We start from the raw sequence: 21,221 nt of genomic DNA on the forward strand, positions 1-21,221 counted from the left end.
CACAGTCATCTATCATTCTTATTCTCGACTGTTTAAACAATCATCATATATGGCTTTACGATTCCAAAAAAAAACATAGATAATATATATACAATCACATATCATACTTGAACAATCAAAATCTAATGATCTGTCTCCATTTCTTTATTTTCCAAATCCCTTCTGCATCAAATTTCTCTCCTTTCTTTTTATCATACAGATAGTAGACATATAATCTCCCCAAGATCATCCTAATACACTCATTTACTGTAAAAACTTCATTTTTATAAACATATAAGTTTCTAATATTCCACAACACCTCCATTGTACATCCCATTATTAGCCACAATACTCTGTCTTTACCTCTACCACATATACCAATCCCAAATAAAGCTATTTTCCAGCTCATAAATGTTACTCCTGTCAACTCTTTACAGAACTCTCCCAAACACTTCCATACTTCTCTCGCAAAAGGACAATTCCACATCATATGTAATATTGTTTCTCTACTGCCACATCCTGATCTAGGACATACATCTGTTACCGTTAGATCTCTTTTTTTCATGAAATCTCTTACCGGTAAAACATTATGCATTCGCAACCAAACTATCTCTTTCTGTTTATTTGTCATATCATATGTATCAATATTTTTCCATACCATCTCTGCCTCCTTATTTTTTAAGTATTCAATATTACACATCACCTCTCTGTCTTTTATTACTTTTATAACCTCTTTTTTCCCTTTAAATGCATTCATCGGCATACCTTCTATCTTATTTTTCCTAATAAAGTCTTCTATCACTGTATACCACCATGGGCTTCTAAATGCCATTGGGCTTCTCAAATCTTTTTTTATCCATCCTAATCCTCTCCATGGGCCTTATTCTGATCGGTGCGTACTTTCCCGATTTCCTACGGTGCGGTCCGCACGCCACGCTGTGCGGTGGCGTGCGGACATCGTCCGTAGAAACGCCCACGGGTCCTCCGCATTCGGACGGACTCACTGTTTAAGAAGAGGGCGTGTGTACGGACGACATATAAACCTTGCGTGTGCGGTGGACACGTACAGATTCTGCACGGCCTTACCGCGTAAGCACGGTCTTACCGCGTCAGAACGTACGGGAAGCTGGCCGTACGCACTGATGCGGAGTATTTACGCACAAATCAACACTATTCTCATAAGACCCAAATCTGTGCCATTACCCGCTTATGCAATTAGCCAACCTCATTCAAAAGGGATTGTTTTTAATGGTCATCTATTATTTCTCTAATTGATCATTAAACACTTTACTACCACTTTACATTAACCCTTTCATCATGCTAAGTGCACAACGTTTTTTCTTGCCCCTTTACGCCCATGTGTTATCTATGAATATGTATATACCTTTTGCACCTTACATAACTAAACACCATTATTTAAAGATATATATTTATAGTTATATTTATACTGTAAAATAAAATAATAACACACATACCACTTCGAACTGTCAACACAAAAATGTATTACAAATGTACAAAATATTTATTTACAATAAAAAATTAAACCAGCAGGTCACAGACAGCCTCCACCTCTGCGGCCATCACAAGAAGGTGCTGCCGCAGCCTGAGTAGGGCCCCTCTTAAGCTGTCGCCTTGCCTCTGTGGATCTGTAGGCATGTTAAAGGGGGAACAACATTAATTATGCTATTCAGGTTGACCTTGTACAGTCAATCTTAAGTACCTACAGCATGAGAATTTATACATAAAAACAATTACATAGCCAATACTGTTTGTAATGGTAAAAATAAAAATGGGCCCACACACACACACACACACTGGCTTACACTAATGAATATGTGACTGAAAAATCTCCTGCCTTAACACTCACCAATCTACTAAAAAGCTACATCCAATACAACATGCCACATTTTGCCATACATATATACCTGCATGTCACTGCTTAATAGCTAAACTGCATGATAGATAGAAACATGGATGGATGGATGGATGGATGGATACCACATTTAAAGGCTAGCCTAGTCCCTCTACCCCTTACTTCCGGATTCATAGTCACATTGCCAGATAGGTGAAGCTGCTGCACTATGCCGCTTCCTTACACCAAACAAATAGAAAGGATCTCCATAAACAAAAACGCATCACCTTCCTGTGGTTTTAGATTCCACGTTTGCAGCTTGGGCCTATAACCCCTAAGTGTGTCTGTTGTAACCCACTTTAGTTTATTTATTAATAATAGAGTAAAACACACTAGATTCACCAGTGGTACCTAACAAATAGTACTACCACCAATTATTAATGATGCCTTATGTTTACCTACCAATTCCTTCTTCCTCCACCACCTCGCATGCCTCCTCCTCTTCCACAACCTCCTCGGCCACCTCCTCCTGGGCCATATACTCAGTGGCCACCTCCTCCTCTGCCACTTCTGTGGCCTCCTCCTCTGCCACTTCTGTGGCCTCCGCCTCTGCCACTTCTGTGGCCTCCGCCTCTGCCACTTCTGTGGCCTCCTCCTCGGCCACTTCTGTGGCCTCCTCCTCGGCCACTTCTTCAGGGGGGCCTCCTCCTCCTGGCCCTCTTCACGGGCCCGTCTTGCACGGTCACGTGCTGTAAGGGAAATCAAAATGCAGAGTGTTAAATAAGTCACATGAATTGTTCATTCATCCTGCATCCCAAAAAATGACATATTACACAATTACAGCATGTCTAACATGAGGTACCACACAGATAGAGTATGTCATGGTTAACTCATGATGAACCAGGTTACCTTATTGGGACAAAAAAGGTCATGTAAGCATTAATGTACAATTGGCCATTTAATGTGTAAACACTTACATTGTGCTATGCTGGCCCCTATTTGCTGGAGCTTTTCAGGCTCCCGGCGCCTCAGATCAGACCATCGCCGCTCCAGCTGGGCGATGGTCCTGCGCACCTGGGTGCGCGCGAATATGCGCCTGCGGGCAGCCGCATATGCTTGGCGCTTCTGGCGGTTGCTAATGAAGGGCCCCGCACGCCCCAGCCTGGTCTCCATAACGGAGACCAGTGCCCTCAGCTCCGCGGCAGAGAAGGGTGCTGCTCTCCCATAGGCCGCCATCTTAGCAATGGCACAATTCAAACAATCATGTCCTGTCATTGGTTGATCAGAGTGATATTTGGTATTAACTTTATTGTTCATTTTGTCAGTAACAGCATGTATGCGCCAGGACAGACGGCTAACCCATTGCATCGCAAACCCACACTTGCTGTACCTGTGCATAGTTTAGCAGACCATGCCATTACTTACTATCTCCTAAACAGACAGTGTACAATAAGATGGTAACCCATTATATATAATCTATTACATTAACCAAACATGGGTATAAGCAACAGGTGAAATAGTCTGCATCACTAGCCACTTGCACCTAACTCCACAAGGTACTAAACTGCTTTTTTATAGTGAAAGCTTTGCAGCTGAAACATAGCAAATAGTGCCAGACCTTTTCCCAAAATTAGGCCATGCTGCCATGTGTACACTTACCTTTTACTGGGCCATACTAGAGAGGTGGAATGAAAAGTAGCTAGCATCAAGGCTGAATTTGGAGAGCTTTCACATGTGATTTGGATGCTAGCACTGATTACTTGTGCATAAGTGGTGGAGTGGATTTACATATGGAATGGGTATTGTCATTTGTATTACATACCAAACAAGTGCTCAGTACAGATGTACATTCACATATACATTTCATGTCTGACCTCAGTTTTATTGGGTCATTGGTGTACAAATCAAATCTGCATTTACCTACTAAATCAGACTTACTAAGTTTCCCAGGTTTTTTCAAAAAAAATTCCGCAGCTAGGGGCGTAGCCTATGCGCCGCACGGTTGACGCTGCCGTACGGAACGCAGGGTGTCGCTGATGTACGCCAATTACAGAAATAGTATATAAAGGTGTGTTTGACAAATGCAATGTTGTTGCACACATGTCTGCATCTCTATCTGAGGAAGAGCAGGAGTGGCAGGACCTATTTGCACGCATGGACTCCAGCACCACCTATGTGCCCATCAATCCAGACCAGCCATTGGGGGAAGAGCAGCCAGATGGGCCATCGACATCAGGCCAATCGGCAGCTGGCCCATCTTCAGCCTCAGCAGAATCATTGGGAACACAGCAGGTGGCTTCCCAACAGAGTAGCCTGGCCAGCACTTCAAGTACAGCGACAGGTGGCCGTGGCAGTGGTGGTGCCAGTGGTCGTGGCCGTGGCCGAAATAGGGCAACAGAGGAACCAACCACCAGAAACATGGCATTCGAAGCGCAGGAGCTTGCCATCCTGGTGCCCCGGGCACGGGATTGGATCGAGTGTCCACAGGACCGGTTGACACACACAAGGAGATGAAAGATCTGGGAGGACATAACGGCGGAGATTAATGCGGTGGCTCCACAAGTTCGTGAGACGGAGCACGTTAAGAAGAGGCAAGTTCATGTGTGTTACATTTGAGCAGTACAAGACCAGTAATGTTTACATTAGATATTAGATGGAGTTGGTCAATGGGCGGTCACGTTGCTTGGAGGCACAGACATGTTTGCCATGTCATTTAATTGATAGTTATTGTAGGGTGAGTGTGAGTGTATCTTCTAAGGGTTGGTTTTCAAATTTAATATATTCTAAGTTTGGTGTCATGAGGCACATGTTGTATTATGTTGCAGATTGCAATGGGTGCTACACCAAACATGAGGAGTGACATGTATTAATATGTAAACTTTGATTGCAGGTGGCACGACTTCAAAACGAACCTCAAGAAGAAATTGACCCAGCGGTGGGAACACAGCCACACCTCTGGGGCTGGCCCCATGCCATCAAAGCTGAAGCTCACCCCCCTGAAAGAGATGGCCGAGTGCTGCATTGCAGTGGAGGAGGTCCGGGGGGTGAGCACCATGGACAGCGAGTCCCCAGCAGAAGTCATGGCTTCTTTGCTTGAAGGTAATTATTTGCCATGCCATAAGTAGCTGGTTCTAATTTGGCATGGAATGTGTTGTAATTGTAATGTTCTCTTTCACCAGCATCCCCACCGCTTGGTCAAGAATCTCTTGAGGAGGTTGAGGAGTCTGTGCCACCTGGCCCCAGTAGCAGGCCCGTGCAGCAGCCAATGTCCGCGGCTGAATTGGCCACATGGGGGCATGTGCTTGGCAATATTCAGCAGCAGGGAGAGTCGGCATCAGAGCGGGTGCGTAGGACCGAGGAGGTGTTGCAGGGTTTGATCAGCAGCCAGCAGGCTATCGCTGGGAGCATGCAGGCTATTGCTGAGGCCCAGCAGGCCATGGCTGGCACCCAGCAGTCAATTGCTGCTAGCCTGCAGGTGCTGTCTGATCAAGCCCTGCGGCAAAATGACCTCCTCCTCCACCATAATGAGCTTATGGTGGAGCTAGTTGCCAGCAATAGGGTCCTAATGTCATCCGTTTCTGGTGCATTCCCACCATCAGCACTCCCTGCTGCCAGAGGGGGAAGACGATCCACCCCCTCCCCAGCATGTGCTCCACCTGGTTCACCATCTGACCGTGGCCGTGGCAGAAGAGCTGCTGCCCGTGGCAAAGAGCCTGCCAGGGGCAAACGTGCCCGCAAATGAACTTGTGTCCGCATTAATCTCCACCGTTATGTCTTCCAAAATCTTTCATTGAGCTGTGTGTGTCAGCTTTCTGTGTCCAATTCGTGCCGAGGGTACCCACATTTGCCCTTGCTTCGAATGTCATGTTTGGTTCCCCTGTTGCCCTGTTTCGGCTAGCATTACTGTGTGCTGTACTTGAAGTGTTGGTGCTATACTTTTGTTGTGAAGCCACCTGATGTGTTCCTAATGATTCTGCTGTGGCTATGTATGTGTAGAATACATGGATTTTTTATCTATTATTTAATTGTCTTCCTGCTATGCTACCTTTCATTTTGTTGCAATTTCTAAATTATGTTATAAGTTCCTTTAATAAATGTTTTTTGGTTTCCCCCAAATGTGTGGTTTAATTGATACATGTAGAAGTAACATGTGTAGTAGTAGTATTATTAATATGAAGTGGTGTTCATTATTTGCAGTGTAAAAGTGTGTGAAAAGTACAGCATATATGTGTGTGTTTAGTAATGTTCCATTTAAGCTGCAATGTTTCCAATTGAAGCAGTGACAAGCGTGTAATTAACAAGTAATGAGTAAAGTAGGTGATTGTATTGTGTTCACCTGACATTGGTTGTAGTGATTAGGCGTTCCGTTTGCCTAGCGCATGACCGAGTGGTGTCCGCAAAGCAATACTTGCTTATGGACACCGCATATTTCTAGGCTTTTTGTTCGCGTGCATTCGGTGTGCTGTCCGAATGCACGCCCACCAAAATAAGTGCACTCCCCCGTGTCCGCCCATGTTTCCGCCCAGTTTAGCCCACTTTGAAAGTACGCCCCTGTGTCATTCCGAATGACGCCCATAATACGCCCATATTTCCAGAGTGATTGCGGTGCACATTTCTGTACGGTATTAGTGAGTACAAGTACGGAGACCATGCGTGGCACATGCGCATAGCGTTCCCCACGCATGCGCAGACGGCTAAAAAACGCCATCCGAAAGTATACGGGAAAGTACGCACCAACCAGAATAAGGCCCCATGTCCATCCAGCCATATACTTTAACATACATGATACTTTGTGATCTTCTTCCAATAACTTGACCACTATTGAGATATAATTTATATATAAATACACTCCTATATCCGGCATATCAATTCCACCTTTCCTTACCGACTTTATAACATCTTCTCTTTCATTCTCTCCATCCTCCCTCCCCCAAAAAAACAAAATATGATCCTATTCATTTTTTGCACCCTAGCTGCTGTCGGCGGATACACACATGCTACCGCTAATAACATAGGTAATAAAACACATTTCACCACCAACACTTTTTTAAATAATGTTAACTCTCTTAATTTCCAAAATTCTATTTTCTTTTGTACCCTCATACTACATTCTTCCCAACTAGCACCTCCTTTTAAATTATCGTCAAAATTAATACCAAGTATCTTTATCCCTTCCTTCACACTTTCTATCCCTTCCAAACTATAACTACTATCTCCAAAGCACTTAACTTTAGACTTTTTCCAATTAACCCTGAATGCAGATGCACTACAAAACAAACTAACCAGCAACTTCACTCTTTTTATTTCTGCATCATTATTACACATAACCACCACGTCCTCCATGTACCCTAACACTTTCATTCTTCTATTTCTGCCTCCTGGTATCATAAACCCTCCTATCACTTTATCCAATCTAATTAATTGTAACAATGGTTCAATAACACAAATGAAAAGAATTGCCGATAAAGGGCATCCTTGCCTTACCCCTGACTTAATCCTTATACTTCTACTTACATTACCATTGACTAAAATTCTACTTGTCACATTATTATATAACCCCTTTATCCCTCTAATTAGTTCATCTGGAAACCCCATACACTTCAATACCTTAAACATAAAGATGTGCGAAATGTTTGCCCATCGTACTAATCGACACAATTTGCTAGACAATGTTTTTTCTTTAGATAATAAGGAACCTACTGAGACAGTAGACGATACTCTCGAGAACATCATGTCCAAACTAGAAAAACTTCTCCTAAAAGAGAATCAAATCTGGTGGGAAGTGGTGTCTCTCGAGAAATACATATCTGCTAAATTAGTCCCAAAAGGGTAAAAAATTACTAAAAACGCCTCATTTAATAATATGTCCGACCTGTTTAAGAAAAGGTGGGACCAGGCACTAACAACGTGTTCATTTTCCTTAATGGAGATCATTATCCTGGAAAGGAAAAAGGAGAAAGATAAACTTGAAGAAGATATCAAAAAACTTGAACCCTTATTGATCCCATTTCAAACTCAAAAAGAGTATAAAGATCTAGAGGATAATATTAAAAATAAAATCAAAAAGAATGAGGCGGAGATCTCCATACGCAAACAGAGAAAATTTCAAAGGGATCGGAGGATTGCTTTGGAGGAACAGGAGATTAATGTGACCGAGAGACCTGGTCCAGAGTCGTCGGCAATAACTCCTGAAACTCCACAGCGAGACACGCCCCTAAATGGGAATAGGTTTTATAACAAAAACCAAAACAAAAATAAGAAGAAAAATACTAGATTATACTCTGAAGCGGTTAAGAAAAACTATGGAAATCATAATAGTAATACTAGAAACGAAAACACACAACCTCAGGGTGGTCAAAGGAGGGACAACTCAGAGAATTGGAGACAAGTTCCGTATAGATCAGGAAATTATACCCCATACCAACCAAGAAGGAAAATGTATAGGAAAACTACTTCGGACTGGGAAAGTAGGTTAAACCAACCGGTATACCCTGAAAGAGAGGAGAATCCCAGAGTACATCGTAATTATGATAACAGACGGTTTGAATCTACTGATCACTATCCTAGAACACACAGTAGATACACTCCGTTAGAAAACAATCCGGAGAGTTTTTTATCCAGGGGACCAATACCCAGGCGGAATGTGTAATCAAACCTAGTAAAAGTAGGAAAAGGGGCAAAAGAGGGGGAAAACGAAAACGTACTCGACCCCAAAAAACATTAATACCCCGTGATCCCTCCCAATTAGATGGTGAAAATAATACTAAGATTTTTAACCTTAGTTCGCATATACTGACCCCAGAAGAAGTGTCAGTCTTAAAGAAAGAGTTAAAATATTGCCCAAGTAATCAAATCAATTTTTTTGACCTTTTTATCGATGTAGAGAAGTTTATAAGAAAGTTATCCCTAAAAAAATTCTTTCTTTCAAAAGACACAGGTAATGTGGAAGGGCAAATACCCACACCCTTCAAAAAGAAATCGACTTTTAACCCTAGTCATGTCAAGGGCTGTTTTATTAATACTTTCCAAAAAATTGTTAATGATGAGATCCGTTCCCTCAAAAACAATCTTCCAGCCCATAAGCATAATCTATCCATACAAGAACGTAATGCCCTAAAAGAGTTGGAAGACAACACCGAGATAATTATTAAACCCGCCGATAAAGGCGGGGGGGTGGTTGTCTTAGACAGAGCCAAATATATGGAGGAGGTTTTTAGGCAACTAAAAGATGGAAAGACCTATAAAAAGTTAAGATCTGACCCTTCCCAACAAGTGCTTAAAAATCTCAAAACCTTAATTTCTACATATACAGAAGTGGGTACCCTGTCCAAGGAGGTGGCAGATTTTCTAATAAAAGAATATTACTCTGTGCCAGTAATTTATTTACTGCCAAAAGTTCACAAAAGCCTCACAGAGCCCCCAGGTCGCCCCATCATTGCAGGGACCAACTCCATAACGTCCAACCTGTCATTTTTCATCGACCACCACTTACAGCCCTTGGTTGTCAATAATAAGTCATATCTCAAAGACACCAAGGACATATTAAATACAATTAAAGAAGTAAAGTGGGAGGAAAATTACTTTCTCGTAACAGCTGACGTCACGTCTCTCTATACGATCATTGCACACGAGCATGGCATCGAAGCAATTAGAGAGACACTAACAGCGACATATATGGAAAACAATCTTCAGACTTTTATTTTGGAGGGGATTAATTTCATTTTATGCAATAATTATTTTAACTTTGACGGCTCATTTTACAATCAGGAAATTGGTACCGCCATGGGGACCAGGTTTGCCCCCAGCTATGCCAATACTTTTATGGCACGCTGGGAAGATAAGATGGTATGGCGGGGCCATAACTGGGAGGCAAACCTGGTTTGCTGGTGGTGGTACATTGATGACGTGCTTTTTATTTGGAATGGCGAAGAATCCATTTTAAATGATATCTGTGTCTTTTTAAACTCCAATTCTCTGAATATTCATTTATCTTTTAATATTAGCAAGGTCACTGTAAATTTCTTAGATCTGAAAATTTATGTGGAAAACAATACTTTGGAAACTTCTGTTTTTATAAAACCTTCTGATTCTAACACTTTTAGAGCAATCATTTAAAAAGATGGCTCACTAATGTTCCTAAGAGCCAGTTCATACGCCTTAAGAGGAATTGCTCGAAACAGGAGTCATATGATGAAAGCAGTAGGGTCATGAAACAGAAGTTTATACAAAAGGGCTATAAAAACCAAATACTAGATCAAGCTCTAGAGGATGTGGTCACACTTTCAAGAGATACCCTTCTAACTCCAAAAGAGACAATAACGCCAGAAGGCCAGGATTTGAATGTACCGATTATTCTGCAATATTCAAGCCATCACAAATATGTAGAAAGGATTTTTCATAAAAACTGGAACCTTTTACTGAGAGACCCTATTTTGAATACTATTTTACCCAATAAACCACGGTTCATATACCGCAGAGCTCCCACAGTGAAGGATAGAGTGGTTTCCAGTTCCTTCACTAGTAGAGCCATTGGGGGTCAAATTAGGAGTCAGGGTTTCCATAGATGTGGGGATTGTCCCATGTGTAAAACTTGCAGACATACGGACAAAAAAACCACTAATCTTGTTTTAAACAATCAAAATTTTAGGATTAAACAGTTTTTAACGTGCAATTCCAAATATGCCATTTATGCTATTATGTGTACATGCAACAAAGTCTATATAGGGAAAACCACGAGGGCACTAAAAACACGATGGTCCGAACATATCCGGAATATAAAAAAGGCACATATGGACGACCCATTTTCTATGCACTTTAAAACCCATCACAATAGTTCTCCTAATGGGATTGTGGGGTTTTGGGGCTTAGAAATAATAAAAGAAAATTGGAGACATAATACCAGAGACATCCAATTAGCCCAAAAGGAAATGAGGTGGATTTATGATTTGAATACCCTTTCACCTCATGGCCTAAATTCTGATATTGAATTAAAATGGTTTTTATGATATTCCTGTGATTTTTGCTACTATGGTCCATTTTACTCTGCATAAATGTATTTGTATTTTTATTCTCATTTTTATTCATATTTTATCCTTGCATTTGGTATTTTTATGTATAGTAATCCTGGTTTGTAATAGTAATGGTATTTTATTGTTATAATGGCTTGATCACTTTATCCCCCTCTATTTATATTTCATGAGCACTTGCACTTTAATTCTCCGCTGGTATGGTATACCAGCGCCAGCAGACCTATTATATGCGTTCCAAATGCGGGTCATTAGCCTCATATATTAACCAGGCACTTTCACCACGCATAGGATCAGCGCCAGTGACGTCAACGCGCTTAATAGAGCGTGGAAGCTGTATATGGAATATGTAAATTATTAGCCGGAAGCACGCTCACGAGATCGTGCTGGCACAAATAGGGGAGCGGCGGATGTGACGTTTGCGTGTCACCCGCCGCTTCCTCACACTGAACATAGACGGAAGTGACGTTCCGCTATGTGAGTGGCATAGACGGCTCAGTCTCCTTCTGTACATCTAATCTGAAGCGGCGGAAGTGACGTATGTGCTTCAGATGCGTGTCACCCGCCGCTTCCTGGTTCGGATTTTAGATGTTTTGTATTGCTTAGAAATGAGTAACAAGTGCCGCATTTATCATACCAAAAAGGGGGCAATGCAAATTTCAGATGGTCTCTAAGGAGATCATTGCCATATGTCACTCAGCCTTATAACATCATTTTTCAGCATTATACTGCAACTTCCGGTTGGGTCTCCTCCCCTTTAGTGGGAGAGTCCACCATGATTAAAGCCATTACTATAAATACCAGTACTAGGCACAACTGCTCTCCAGCCTTGAGAAAGACAGTTCACCTGTCGAAACGCGTTGGTGGAGAGGAGCTGTGCAGTCTATCCACCTGTAACCCTGGAAGCACCTAACTGGCAGTGGATGGCCATACTCTGCCATTTCAGGTACGATTCCTTTTTGTCCTTATCAACATCTGTGGGTACAGGTTGCACCCTGCACATCCTTTATGTTACACCCCCAATAAAATCTTTTGAGTAAGAAAGAACGTTTTCTTTCTTTTTTTATGCTGGGGGACCATTGGAGGATACTTGCTATAAAACACCAAGAAGTATCTGTGGAATCCTAAAAAGATACCCTTATGCGATTGCAGAAGTGATCGTACATGTGAGTACGGTACGCACTTATTCTACGTACTCGACTACATATTATGGTGTTTATTGAAGTTTAAAAGATACCTTGATGTACTTGCACACCCGTTACTCTATGTGAGTGAGGGTACGATATCCCTTTGAGCCACATCATTTTTTGCCATCTGGGCCTATTCTAAATAAGACCTTAAACATACACATATGCCCCTAATGTATGTCCATATTTCTTCATTTCTTTCATGAGCTACAATCGATGCAAACAAGAAACCAGCGCATATTCTACATTTGGTTCTTTCTTTCTATAAAGATGTGCGAAACTCGATCATAGGCTTTTTCAAAATCAAGCGCTAAAACCATGCAAACTTTTTTCCTATCTTTACAGTCTCCTATTACATCTCTCAAAAGGATTAGATTATCTGTCATTCTCCTCCCTGGTACCCCACAAACTTGATCTTCCCCTACTATCTGCTCTATAACCTCTCTTATTCTATTTGCTACTATCTTTGCAAATACTTTGTAATCTGAATTAAGTAACGTTATGGGTCTCCAATTCATCAAGGAACGCTTATCACCTTTTTTATACACTAAGACAACAATCCCCTCTTTCATGCTTTCACATACTGTATTTTTCCATTCGTAAACATAAAGCTACATACTTTACACAAATCATCTGCTATCAGATCCCAAAACACCTTATACACCTCTATCGGTATTCCATCTATCCCCGGAGTCTTATTCTTTTTGCCACTATCTACCGCTCTTTTTACTTCCTCAATACTTATGTTTATTTTTAATAATGGAAGATCTGACTCATATACCTTTCCCAATATATTTCCTTCAATCTCTTTATCCACTTCTCTCTCCTTAAAAAGCTCATCATAAAACTTCGCTATTACTTCTACCATTCCTTCCCCTTTAATTTCACTACCACTTTCATCAAAGACAGATTCAAACACACTTTTGTTACTGTGACTCTTTTTGAAAAAATATCTCGTACATTTTTCATTCTTTTCTAGAACTTCAACTCTGGATCTAAATATAATTCCTCTACCTCTATCATTAATATTTTTGCTAATTTATGCTTTAGTTTTAATAAGTTCCTCACTTACTTCAACTCCTTCTGTTCTTAATTTTTCTAAGAAAGTTAATTTTTTACACCACATCTGATATCTATACTTTTTCTCCTTTGCGCTTCTGTACCCAGATATTTGGAAAAAAACTTTAATTTTTCGCTTTACCCAATCCCACCACTCCAAAATAGTTTCAAACTCATTCTGTTTTACTTGCCATTCTCTATATAAACTCCTAAATTTTTTACAAACTTTCTCATCTTCTAGCAAAGAGGTGTTTAATTTCCATATTCCTCTGCCATATTTTGTATCAACCTTATTACTAATAACACAACTTAAATACATATGATCGGAAAAGGCTACTTTTTCTTGACTAAACCTCTCATATCTAATATCTTTAGTACAAAATAAAAAATCAATTCGAGATGTAACCCCACCTCGATCCGCATAATATGTTTTTGGTGCAGGTTTCCCTATACTAGCTTCTGCGATATCTACCAAACAAAAATCTGTCACCATCTCTCTTAATAATCTACCACTGATATCAACAACTGCCTCACTCCCTCCTATTCTATCTTCTTTATTAATGATGCAGTTCATGTCCCCAACTACCAAAGTGGGTACTCTACCCGTTAGGTAAAATTTAAGTTTTTCTCTGCAGGTGCATATATGCAGAAGATACGAAACTTCCATCCTCTATAACAGGCCATGACTATTAACCCTCTTCCTTCTTCGATAACGACATAACTTTCAACATAAATTTCTTTATTTTTAAATAACACTCCTACCCCATCATTTTTATTCCCAGAGGATCCTGACCATACCATTTCTCCATGAATCCACTCCTCTTGTTTTGGAGCATAACTTAAACCACACTCTTGCAGACCTATGATATCTGCATTTTGATCTGCAATATATTCTAGTACCACAGCTCTTTTTGTTTTACTGGCTATCAGCCTTACATTCAACGAAAGAAGCTTCAATTCAGCCATTAATCAATTGGACCAGAAAAAATCCGCCCTTAAAAAAAAAAAGGAAAAACCAAAAAATAAAGAAAAAAGAAAAAGAAAAAAAGTCACATGGACCATGGCTCCGCACAAAACAGATTCAATTTTGTCCACCACTTTTTAAGTCTCATTTTAAACGAGTTTTCCAACAGTGCTTTAGCTTTTCTTTTCATCCTATACCCTGTTGATTGTCGTAAGAGATACACAGTTCTGCACTTTGAGAAGCTCCGCCCCCATCTAAAAAAATAAGCTGTAGCTTCATTATCTCTATCCACCTCGTTCTTGTTTTCTTTCTCTATCTTTGCTCTCTTCGCATCATTTGTTAGATTGTCCGTTTTTCTGAGGTCCTCTCATCTGGTTCACTGTTTATCTCGTCAATCTGGTTAGATTCTGTAGATACGGCTGGGCTTGCAAAGGAGTCAATTACTAAACTCAAAGCTGGACTATCTATGTATTCACTGGCTTCTTCAATTATGGCATCCATTACATCTGGGAAAGCTACACTGGGAGCAACAATGGTTACTTCACCACTTTTCCCAGCATCTCCTTGTACTCCCTCATTATCAGCTTTTTTCTATATGTTGTTGGCCTTTCAGCAAATTAGAACTTATCGGGATCTCAAGCTTTTTCCTCTTCCAGCTCTTGAAGCAATCCCTTTTTAATATGCCTTTTTGCCTCAGGACAACTGCGACACGCATGGCCCGTTTTCCCACATATATCACACGTTTTTGACATAGGGCAAGTACCAGCCTCATGTCCAGTCTGTCTACAATTTCGGCAAACCTTGCCTGTACTGCATTCTTCCTTTGTATGTCCATACATAAAACATAATCGACAAAAACTGGGTTGACCAAAATAATATAGGTATCCTCTATTGCCACCAATACTGAAACTTGCTGGTGGGTGCTTTGTTCCACCTACATTCTCTGGATCTGGTTTTAACTGCACCCAAAAGCGAATTTTGCCATTAAAGATACCTAGGCCGTTTTTTTTGTTTTACTCCGCCTCTCACTTTGGTGCAATATTTTGCTAAAAAGGCCGAAATCAACCCCACTTCAGTATACGGATTATACATATGCACAGTTATTGCAATTTCTTCCAACGCAAACAAAGGTGACATTTTTACCAACCTCATAGCATGTTCCTGCTCCTTCCCTCTAAGCGTTTCATATGTATGCAGGCAAAAACCATTTTGATGGAAAGATACATCGTAAATACCTTGTTTTGGAAAGTCTTGAATGCAGTACAGGTCACTCAAGGTTACCTGCCCGAGTTTTTCCAGAATCTCTCTCCAAATGAAAAGCAGTCCATTCTGAGACGTATCCTTCTGTACTTCAAAATGGATGGTATTCTTTATTCCGGCCATGATCCACAGGGAAAAAAAAAGTACCCAAGGTACAATCAATCCGAAGAAGAAAAAAAAGCCAAGCACCGATGTGCGATCCCTCCTCGACGTCCCGGGGGTCCCGCCGAAGGACCCCAAAACTCAAACCTCCTGGCTACGCCGAGCTATAAACTCGGATCGCAGCCAAAAGGCCGAGAAGCGATAACCCAAATAGGGACCGAGCAAAGCACGGCACCCAAATTTTGGGGACACATAGTAGTGGAGATTAGCACCATGGACAGCACACAACTCTACAATAAGCAGCCCAAAGCTAGCTAGCTAGCTGCCTGCCTGGTTGGTTGGATGCATGCCATGCATGCTTGCATTATTGTTAGCTAGGTGGCCTAGGCCTACCAAAACTTGCACTCCTGCACACCACTGGGCCTGCCTAGGAGACAAGCGGGCACACTGCAGCCTTTATTTCTTGGTAGCAGAGTTAGTCCGAATTTGCATATGCCCCGCCTCTGCTGTTAACACGAGCTCCGCCTCTGCTGTTGGCATTTGTGCACACCCATTAGCCTCCTGGCAGACAGCTTTTGTTTTGAGCTTTTTGATGCGATTGTGACATCACAATGGGTCGATTGTGACGTCACAAGCGACCCATTGTGACATCACAAGCGACCCATTGTGACATCACAAGCGACCCATTGTGACATCACAAGCGGACCATTGTGACATCACAAGCGACCCATTGTGACATCACAATCGACCCATTGTGACATCACAAGCGGACCATTGTGACATCACAAGCAGACCATTGTGACATCACAAGCGGTCCATTGTGACATCACAAGCGGTCCATTGTGACATCACTTCCTGTGCTAGCCTAGCAGCCTGGATGAACATTGCTTTTTGGAGGTGGCGCGCAAAATCGTGGTCCAAAGTGCAAAGGTAAAACATTTTCAAAATCTCCTGTTTAAAAGCGGCTTGTTTTTAGATTCAAAAAATTGTTTCCTTTTAAAATTGTGAAGGGGTCCAAAATTCCAAATGGTGTGATTAAGTAGGATTTTGCTTTAGTAAGTTAGCAGGTTAGTGAGGAAGTGTTCCCAGTTATTTTTGGAAGGTCACTGCGGCCACTAAGCTATTTAATTTAGGCAGGCTTCAGCTTATTTAGGTAGGCCACACATGCAGAATTTGGCCGTGGAGTGCCCCAAACCATGAAATCAGCTTGATACCTGGAAGTAAAAATAAGGGAGACAAGAAGTAGACAGCAAATGATACACTGTAGGCCAGCTTTCCAAATATTTATACACAACGGTTCAAAATAGAAAATGCATGCATTTGCAAATAAAAGAGGAGCTGCAAAGCGCCAAAGCAATTGAAGAAGGGACACATATGACAATTGCAACAAAAAGAGAGCGTTACAGATGCAAAAAGGCACATTTGAAGGATAGCAATATTCTATTTTTGGATGACAGATTAGGAAAGGTGCACCGGTCCTGGAAGTACTGCAATACCAGGTCAATGCATGGAGTGGACAGAGCAAGCTCTTCTTCCATCTCCCGGTTCTAAAAATCCATTTAATATATGGCCCCCAGATAGGGGGCATATCAGATATTAAACTGATAAGAACAAATTTTTTTTTTTTTTAACCACTCAGTGGTAGATAAACTTGTCCTGTTCCAAAAGGAACATTTTATCATGTCAAAGACAATCACAGTTTAAATACTCTTCATCAACGTGGTCTTTATTTCATTTTACCAAATAACTCAGGGAGAACAAGGAAGAAGAATTTACATATCCCCTCCCACCCCCTTTCCCTCCAAACTATTCAAAACACGCCCCAAACAAAAGGCTCTGCGGCCATTTTAACCAGGATATTTTGGTATTTCATATACTTCCATTATAGATTTAAAGTACTGTTGATCCCTTTCAGACAGAACCATCCCTATAGGATATAGGAAATAATCTTCTTTTTTGTACCAGACTTTAAAACCATTTTCAATCATCCTTTTCTGTGTAGCCAAGTCAAAAAAACTTTTCTTCAATACTCTCAATTTTTTCATCGACTTCCTTTCCGCCTCTCTTTCTTTGTCCCTTCTAGCCGCTTCAGATTTACTGTATTCCGCCCTCATCTCATCTCTTACAGAAGCTATCTTATCCAAAGATTTTGCTTTTTTTGCCTTCTGCACTTCCTCCTCTGACACACAATCTTCACTGACTGTTTCCATGCTATCTTCTTCTGACTGGACTGGCTGGCTCTCTGCACTTGTCTTCTTACTCTCATTGGCTTTTGCACTTTCTGCTAAACCCTCATTCTCCATCCTGGGGCACTCTTTAGCAGTATGACCATGCTTCCCACACACATCACATTTCTTGGGCTTTGGACAGTTTCCTGCCTCATGTCCCTTCTGCATACAGTTCCGACAACATTTTCCAGTAGGACAATTTTCTCTCTCATGCCCATACTGATAACATTCTTTGCAAAAATTGGGCTGTCCTGGGTAATACAAGAAACCCCTGTATCCTCCAACACTGAAACTTGCAGGGGGGTGCATAACTCCACCCACCTCATTTTCCTCTGGTCTTAATTTGACCCAGAATTTGTATTTCCCATTAAAAATCTCAAACGCATTTTTCTGAGGATTCCCTCCTTTCACCACAATACAGTATCTGGATAAAAATGCTCTTATCAAATTCAACGGAGTATAGGGATTATACAAATGAACTATCAATGGACGTTCAGAATTCAAAAAGAGAGGAATAATTTCAATGCCTTCCATATCAGGCTCCATACCTTTTCCACGGATCCTCTCGAAAATAGACAGGCAGATCTTGTCATCATATAATGTAACATCGTACACTCCAGTGCTGGGAAAATCTTGTACACAAAAAATATCGTCCAACGACAGCTCAGCCAGTCCAATCAAAATATTCTTCACGATAAATTCCAGGTTTTTCTTGCTCCTCATTTCAATAACGACCTGTAGCCGAAAGGTATTACGAACACCAGCCATGTCTGCCAATCAGACTCGCCTCGCCTTCTCGTTATCCTAGGGGAAGAACCCCTGGATACCCCAGGCCGAGACCAAAGCAGCAGAAACTACACTTGATCTGCAGCCAAAAGGCCGAGAAGCGATAACCCAAATAGGGACCGAGCAAAGCACGGCACCCAAATTTTGGGGACACATAGTAGTGGAGATTAGCACCATGGACAGCACACAACTCTACAATAAGCAGCCCAAAGCTAGCTAGCTAGCTGCCTGGTTGGTTGGATGCATGCATGCATGCTTGCATTATTGTTAGCTAGGTGGCCTAGGCCTACCAAAACTTGCACTCCTGCACACCACTGGGCCTGCCTTGGAGACAAGCGGGCACACTGCAGCCTTTATTTCTTGGTAGCAGAGTTAGTCCGAATTTGCATATGCCCCGCCTCTGCTGTTAACACGAGCTCCGCCTCTGCTGTTGGCATTTGTGCACACCCATTAGCCTCCTGGCAGACAGCTTTTGTTTTGAGCTTTTTGATGCGATTGTGACATCACAATGGGTCGATTGTGACGTCACAATCGACCCATTGTGACATCACAAGCGACCCATTGTGACATCACAAGCGACCCATTGTGACATCACAAGCGACCCATTGTGACATCACAATCGACCCATTGTGACATCACAATCGACCCATTGTGACATCACAAGCGGACCATTGTGACATCACAAGCGGTCCATTGTGACATCACTTCCTGTGCTAGCCTAGCAGCCTGGATGAACATTGCTTTTTGGAGGTGGCGCGCAAAATCGTGGTCCAAAGTGCAAAGGTAAAACATTTTCAAAATCTCCTGTTTAAAAGTGGCTTGTTTTTAGATTCAAAAAATTGTTTCCTTTTAAAATTGTGAAGGGGTCCAAAATTCCAAATGGTGTGATTAAGTAGGATTTTGCTTAAGTAAGTTAGCAGGTTAGTGAGGAAGTGTTCCCAGTTATTTTTGGAAGGTCGCTGCGGCCACTAAGCTGTTTAATTTAGGCAGGCTTCAGCTTATTTAGGTAGGCCACACATGCAGAATTTGGCCGTGAAGTGCTCCAAACCATGAAATCAGCTTGATACCTGGAAGTAAAAATAAGGGAGACAAGAAGTAGACAGCAAATGATACACTGTAGGCCAGCTTTCCAAATATTTATACACAACGGTTCAAAATAGAAAATGCATGCATTTGCAAATAAAAGAGGTGCTGCAAAGCGCCAAAGCAATTGAAGAAGGGACACATATGACAATTGCAACAAAAAGAGAGCGTTACAGATGCAAAAAGGCACATTTGAAGGATAGCAATATTCTATTTTTGGATGACAGATTAGGAAAGGTGGGGGCACTCTTCTATCACTGTTGCAGGTTTTGTATTTGTGATCAAGCGCATCGCGAAACGTACGTCAAGACGGGACTCCGATCACGTGGTGCACTCACGTGACCGGCCGGGCAGGAGCTCAGACGGGGATACCGCTACAGAGAGAAAGCAGCAGACCTGACGCCAGTACCTCATTGCAGGCGGGTCAGGTCACCAGGTAACCGCTGGCTTAGTCCAGTGGCTCTCACCTTGATTACCCATTTGATTCAATCTGTGACCTAAGTGTCCTATCTACACACTGCCTATTTTTGAACATATGCTACTCATATCTCTAACCTGCAAACTCCAACTGCAGCACTATATCGCCCCCTGTGAATACTTACCAGATCACAGCTCAGTCTGCCCGATAGGTGACTACCGGTTTTTATACAAAAATGGTCCAATGATTATAATCCTTCAAACCTATACCAGTACCATGGTGAAATTATAGGATAAATGAGGATCAATCACTAAACCTTAAACAAAAACCGGCCGTCTCCTTTTCCCTAGGTGGCACAAAATTTGCCCCTACCCAAATTAACACATAATTTTGCGACGCCCCACATACCTAGGGGAAACTTTTTGAGGAACCTTATTTTAGAGCATACCTATTAAACATTAAATTTTAAGTGTATCAAATACAAAACCTGCAACAGTGATAGAAGAGTGCCCCCACCCAGAGTTTTCTTTTCCTCTCTACCTCTCTTGGCAAATTTACATATTGCTTTCCTAACTCCGGGGTGCACCACTGACCGTCCCATAAACAGGCACCCACTGGCGCTTAGCCACTAGGCGCTCTGGGACACATTTATCCTATCATATAGGCATAGGTCAGTTCCTATCACTACTGCCTTATTCCTTTTGAAATCAATACCAATACCGGTGCGGTCATACTCCCCCTATCCCAATCCCCGTTTCCCACCTATACAAGATTAGGAAAGGTGCACCGGTCCTGGAAGTACTGCAATACCAGGTCAATGCATGGAGTGGACAGAGCAAGCTCTTCTTCCATCTCCCGGTTCTAAAAATCCATTTAATATATGGCCCCCAGATAGGGGGCATATCAGATATTAAACTGATAAGAACAGATTTTTTTTTTTTTTTTTAAACCATTCAGGTTAGAAAAACGTCACCACTCTGAGGAGCGGTAATCACCGATACTTCATAGTACGACGCCTTCTTATCATCATTCATGATTTTTTTATATCTTTTTTCCAATCAAATATTCCATAAACATGTCATCCAAAAAAGAAAAACAAAAACACCCTTTCAACAGGGTTTAATACATCACTTACAGAATATACAATATTATACTATTATCCTAAAAAAGAAAAAGAAACCACCGCCCATACTATTCTAAAATACGAAAACCACCACCTTACAACATACTCTCTTTATCTATACTTTACTAAGTGCTTCCACTTCTTGCATTTCCAA

The 21,221-nt window shown here is 41.6% G+C and overlaps 2 non-coding genes across 2 annotated transcripts; both read right to left on the reverse strand.

The window, feature by feature from the left end:
- Positions 1-16,891: 16,891 nt before the first annotated feature.
- Positions 16,892-17,083, reverse strand: LOC146006054 (U2 spliceosomal RNA). The gene has a single exon (XR_014444097.1). It is a non-coding gene; the product is annotated as a U2 spliceosomal RNA (small nuclear RNA).
- Positions 17,084-20,720: 3,637 nt separating this feature from the next.
- On the reverse strand, positions 20,721-20,915 carry LOC146006048 (U2 spliceosomal RNA). The gene has a single exon (XR_014444093.1). It is a non-coding gene; the product is annotated as a U2 spliceosomal RNA (small nuclear RNA).
- Positions 20,916-21,221: the final 306 nt, after the last annotated feature.

Source organism: Crinia signifera, chromosome 5 (assembly GCF_055691185.1).
Source record: "Crinia signifera chromosome 5, ASM5569118v1, whole genome shotgun sequence".
NCBI classification, from domain to species: Eukaryota; Metazoa; Chordata; class Amphibia; order Anura; family Myobatrachidae; genus Crinia; species Crinia signifera.